Source organism: Lampetra fluviatilis, chromosome 13 (genome assembly GCF_964198595.1).
Source record: "Lampetra fluviatilis chromosome 13, kcLamFluv1.1, whole genome shotgun sequence".
Lineage (NCBI taxonomy): Eukaryota > Metazoa > Chordata > Hyperoartia > Petromyzontiformes > Petromyzontidae > Lampetra > Lampetra fluviatilis.
In genome coordinates, this window is record NC_136287.1 from 5,968,916 (window position 1) to 5,974,946 (window position 6,031).

General features: G+C 42.4%; 1 long non-coding RNA gene across 1 annotated transcript; it reads left to right on the top strand.

The window, feature by feature from the left end:
- The first annotated feature begins 592 nt into the window (after window positions 1–592).
- Window positions 593–2,401, top strand: LOC144935310 (uncharacterized). The gene is made up of 3 exons (XR_013637294.1): window positions 593–653; window positions 1,651–1,715; window positions 2,374–2,401. It is a non-coding gene; the product is annotated as an uncharacterized LOC144935310 (long non-coding RNA).
- Window positions 2,402–6,031: the final 3,630 nt, after the last annotated feature.

The window sequence follows — 6,031 nt, forward strand, 5'->3', positions numbered from 1 at the left end:
CTATTTAATTTTCCCCAAATTATTCAAGCCAGGACAAACCATGTCGCTCTTAAATAAAGCCGGTCCTGTCGCTATCTGGTCCTCCGGCAGACAAATGCACCAATATCCCACAAAGACATTTATAGTTTCATCAGAAGCCAAGCTGTTATGTTCAAATTAATGTGCTTAGCTTTCGTCTATTGTCATGGGTATCGGCCCGGCTGGGGGGGGGGGCGTAGTTCTGCCCCCGCAGGCTTCTGGGTCAAATAATTCTGCCAGCACAAAAAAAAATCTGTTGCAAAAGCGCCGTCGTCACTGCAACACACACACACCGTGCTCTTTGTTTTGCCATTAAGCGAGGGTTCTCCGGGAATGTTACACGGGTTGCCTTGTAAGATTAATTGACGCGCCGTCATTTTGAGTGAGAAATGAGCACCACGGCCATACATAATTCACGAGACAATTTTCTTGCCGCGTGAAATGCAAAATCATTTACAAAAAAACTCTCGTGTTTGTTTTTTTTGCGTGTAAATAATGCAACGCGTATTACGAGGTTGCCTGCTTGTTGGAGACCAGATGGAATACAGGGCTATCCCTACTTGGGTCAACGGTTGAAAATAATGAAACGTATTACCAGCAAAGAAACATTGTTTTGAAGTGTGATGAAATACAAGGTAAGGGAATAGTGCAAGAATGTTTTTTATTTAGAAATATAACTTCTAAGGGTTGACAACCCCCACAGGTGTGCATTAATATTGTATAGTTTAACAGAAAAATGGTAATGGTGTGGTGTAATTTACAATGTCATTTTAAATAGTAAAACACATCTTAGATTAAAGTGTTTAATGTCAGTTGTAATGGCACTATAATATGCTCCATCATTCGAACAGCAAAAACAATGTATTACTGTTGCAATTTTAATAAGGCAATATGATGCCCTATAATGCAGAATATATATATTTAAAAAATTGGCCCGGCCTTTGATATAAAAAATACACGTGCGTGAGAGCACATAAAGCGATACGTTATTATAATAACAAATAAATAATTGCTTTTAAAAGTTCCAAAAGAAATGCCGAGAAATGTTGAAAAACTGCAAGTTATTATTTTTGTTTTGTTTGTTATATTACAGTGCAAATGTAAAGAATCAAATACGATATATAGGAAATAGGCATCTTCAAAGCACAGCCATACATCAATAGCAATTTCCCACCCGGCATGCTATTCTTTAAGTTCGTAGGCCTGCTCTCAGGTAGAGCGTGCAAGTCCGGTGAATAAAACCAAGCAATAAGAGAAACATCACGGTCACTTATTACGCTCCTTTAAGACAACCCATATCTATCACAGTATATTAAATTACACATTTGGCACCCTTCCTGGCAGGCTATTCTAAATCCATTACATTTCACTGATGGAGAATAAAAGGTCATCTTCTCTCCCTGACTGCGGGGGTCATTAATTAATGCTGATTTTCTGACATTTCTAATTTGTATCTATTGCTCCTTCCGTTTCCCACACATCCGCTGTGCGCATTGCCTGCTTTATTATCGCCGGGCGTATATATATTTACTCTTGATTTTGTTTTCATTAATGACTCGGAGACGCAATAAGGGGCTCTGTTTACTTGGCTCCTGGTTATCCGGCAGCTTCTCTCATCCATCTATTTGTCAGGCGACCGCTGGCAAATCTTGGAGGGGGGGCGGGACGCCCTCCACTGGGTCTGCAGCTGCAAGCAGGTGATGGCTGCGCCCTGCTCTACAGGATTAGTTCCCCGCTCTACAATCCATCCGGCCGTTGAATAATTCATCGAAAACCAAAACCCCCCCCCACCCCTCTCTCTCTCTCTCTCATCCACTCTCGCGCGAAACAATGCTGGTGTCAAAAAAAAAGAGAGGAAGAAATCCAGCTGGAGGAACACTGCCCGCGATAGCGGCTCTAATTCAAATCGGCGTGAAGCTTGTAATGGAAAAATTGCAAGATAATAAGCGGAGGCATGTGCGTGGCTTAAGCGTTTGCGATGCCAGGAAAATGTTGACCTGCAAACCAAATCTGCTAATTGCCACTTTTAAGTGCTCGCAGAATGTGCAAACACGCCGCCGTCGCCGCCGCCGCCGCCGCTCACCGGCACCTGGCTATAATTGTACACGATGGACAGGATTGGGAACGTGTACATTAGGATTGGAGACATATATTTGGATTGGAGACGGTAATAATATTCATGGAAATTGTGGTATTGCCATGATATCAACAGCCCCTCTGGTATACGCTATTAAGTGAAGCAAAATTAAATTAATGGTTGAATTACATTAGGAATTACGGCACAAATGTTATTATTATTGTTGTTGTTGTTGAATGATAGGCTAACCAGCTTGAAACAACATCCGATATTTCCAGGATGTTTTCCAGGATGCGGAAAGGAAAAGAGGATGCCGTCAACAAGATCATGGATCCACCGTGTGGTTATAATAATACGGCACGGAATGCGCAAGGCCCACAACGATCGCAATTAAATGGATATTATGTAGTGCGTTTGCATCTACCAAAAAGCAATAAGGCACAGTAGTGAATGCATAAATTTTTCACCTGAATTAAGTGCGTATTAAAGTGAGAGAAAATCAGAGCAAGTGCTTGTTTTTTTCTCATTTCAAGATAGTGTCATTTGCTCTGCTGCTTGGCAGGGTATCGTAAAATATTGCCATCATATTATTTGCCAATGACCCGTCTGCCTCGGCAACGTGTCCATGCATGCCCAAAAAATCTGTCAGCCAAATGTATGCCTTCCATGCCAGGGAGCACCAGACTCTGGTGCTTTCTTGCTGAACCTGAAAATACAATTGAGCTAAAACAATGCCGTATTATTGGACGGAAATGAAATGCCATTGCTCAGAGAAGGGTCTTCGATGCGTCTCATTGTCAGGAAAAAAATAGAAACTCGGAAGTACGAACTTCATTCAATAACATTTTGTACATTTTAGAGCGAGCAAAACAAGGCAGACTTTGAAACTGTGTATGCTGCAGTTATTTAGTTAATTTTATAAATAAATGCTAATCCCCTGGCTATGTTTTGCTTGATTCCTTTTTTTTTATCATTTTGGTGACCCACGCCACTCTTGCAAATAATATGACCACCCCCCCCCCCCCCCCGAGTCCCGAGTTCTCACCTGGTTAAACCAAATTAATGAAAACAAATTCAGCGACACCAGAGTAGAGATTTGTTTTGTTCTCAAGACACTGGTTCTCAAGACACTGGTTCTCAGCTCAGACCCAGAAAAATTGCGTGCCCACCAATTGGCCAAAGTGTATTGTGCAGACCAGTCCACCCCGACCCCCATTGGCTTTTACTATTACTATTTTTATTTAATTTTACCAGGCCATGCCCAATGAGCTAAAAAGTGGCTAATGATGTGAAAATTAATAGCAGCCAAATACTCTTCAACGCATGTTTCTCAATGTGGACGGGTGGAAAAAACGGGAGGACCCTGAGAAAAATCCACACGACTACAGGGAGAACATGTAAACTCCAAAAATTCAGCAGGCGTCAAGGGTCGGGATTGAACCGATGCCCTCCTTTAAACCAGGCGAAGGAGTTAACATCTCCCCACCACGGCATCTGTGGGTGAGCGTGCAAGTTTCCACAAAACACAGCAGCAGACAACTTCTGAATGCAAAAGATTGTTTATTCCAGTGATTGCAAATGTGGGCCACCATGGCCACGTGCACACTGAGCGCGGTGGTGCATTCTTTTTTGGCAGCGCGGCACGCTCGTTAAATCCGCTGCTTTTGGGCAGAAACCTCCCAATATATATTTAAAAAATCTGATCTCCCGGCAGGGGTGCAAATCTTTCACCGTGTGCACAAATCTCATGTTTTGCAAGGTCCCAGAGATGATTAAAATGAAGATATAAAAATTTCCGAAGGCAATTTAAAATTTAGGAGATTTGTCTCGTTATAGGGTGCACACTTCCTAAAACTGAAGGTTTTACAGGTTTGTTGCTGCAAGACTGGGTTATATACATTGCAGCGGCCTCATTTTCCTGCTCACGAAAGCCAGACGCCCATATCATGCACCAATGAGGTTAGAAATCTTGCACAAAAAATAAAAAAGCATACCCGAAATCCTAAAATGTGTGTTTGTTTTTTCCAGCTCTAAAAATTCAAATATCAATTGCACTGTCATGCAACAAAGATTATTTTGTTTTGTGGAGCCGGTGCGCAAGTGCTGCCCTCTCCAGTGTGGACCAAACGTCAATTGAAGTGGTCTCAGAGGTATCTCTGTGACATCTGCTACTGTGGGCCGTTCTCTCAGTGAGATCCAGATGGACACTTTGTCTAAGCAGATGATGCCGATTTGTAGGAGCAATTGCACACAAATATACGGAGAGGAAACAAATACGTGTCAATTATTCCAGTTAACGAAATAAATTGTCCAATTACATCGGATTGGTTACCATCTTCATACAATATTTGCATTGCAGATCATATTTATAGGTAATTTGCTTCATTAATCACATACAGGAGTAATAATAAAAACATAACCACGTATAAATGTATCCTCCGATGATGTGCAGAGCCTCAAAATTACGGGTGTTTGCCACTTAATGTGGACAAATAACCCTGACCGCAGCATAACATTTCCGAGCAATGCCTCCAATGTGTCAAGAATATACGGTACGAGACGACAACAAATGAAGTCTAAAAATTACACTCGGCAACATTATAGCAAATACAATTACATTGGGTTAGAGTTATAGCATGTGTGGGCTGCATTTCCTGTGGGTATTGCTCCTAGGTGCTGTGCCTAATAAGAAGCTTATCACCAGTGGCAAATGTTCAGCCCAAACTCCCCATTAATCTGCAATCCCCGAATAATATTTCTCTGCTACAGTCACCCCGGCATATATATATAAAATAATAAGGCAGGGAGCTAGAAGACATTATAATCTCCTTTGAGCTTTTCCCTTGGAGCTGTCGTGCAGGTCAGATTGATTTAATCATGGTTATTATCCCGCGGCCTGAAAATTTGCACAAATATTAATAATCTGGTCTGACATACAGAGTCAGGATCCACCACCAGAGGTGTGTGTGTGTGAGAGTGGGCTGTGAGGGATTAGATCAGATTAAAGTTTTCCTATTAAGTCAGGGGGGTTGTGGGGCATCAATCTTCATAATGCTTTTACATTGAATAAAAACCGCTCACAAATTACAGTGTCAGAAGAGCCATCTCAGAGTGGAATCTAAAAGGGTAACGTTAACAGAATCTATTTTAAATATTTTTTCTGTTGTCAAAACCGAATGGCCTTAATTTGCTTTGGGTTTTTTTCACTCCACAAATGATCGAATGCCTCTCCGTATGTTTTTGTGTGTGTGTGTACACAACACACTGTGCAATTGCACGAACAGAGAGCCCATTATAATTGAGATATTTAAAATCTCATCTTTAAACCCTTTGATTGCTTTCAACGCGAGAAAACATTCTGCATTTTCATGTAATATTCATTACACAAGATCTATCACCTTTTCTCCAGCCGAACCACACCTTTGTGTGGCAGCAATACACGCAGCTTCCACAGGCAGTCTACCATTGGCATAAAACGGCGATCTCGCCCTTCAGAAATGAACAAGTTGACACGGGGTGCCAGGCTCGCGAGGGCACACGTACCTGTCCGGAATAACACAAGACGCACACACACAAACACAAACCATGAGCACAACAATGCCCTGGAAAGTTACCCGATGTCAAGGAATGTGGAAACTGGCACACAAGTCCCTTCGGGGGGTGTGTGGAGGGGGCGGGGCCCGCATGCCCCTGGCATCCACAAAAAAATCTGCCAGATACGCGAAGAAGCCTGCCCCACTCCTGGACACATTCATCATGGACAGGCCGACATTGCTAGAACTCGTGGAAAAAAAGGACCGCCAAAACGTTCAACATTCGCTCTCAACTTGTAGGGATAACCGAACCACGAGCAGTGTATTTTAAAGCCAAAATCTCGTGCGCAAAATATTCCATTCTCCAGCGTGAGCTTTTGGGTCATTTCTTCTCGCTGACCGT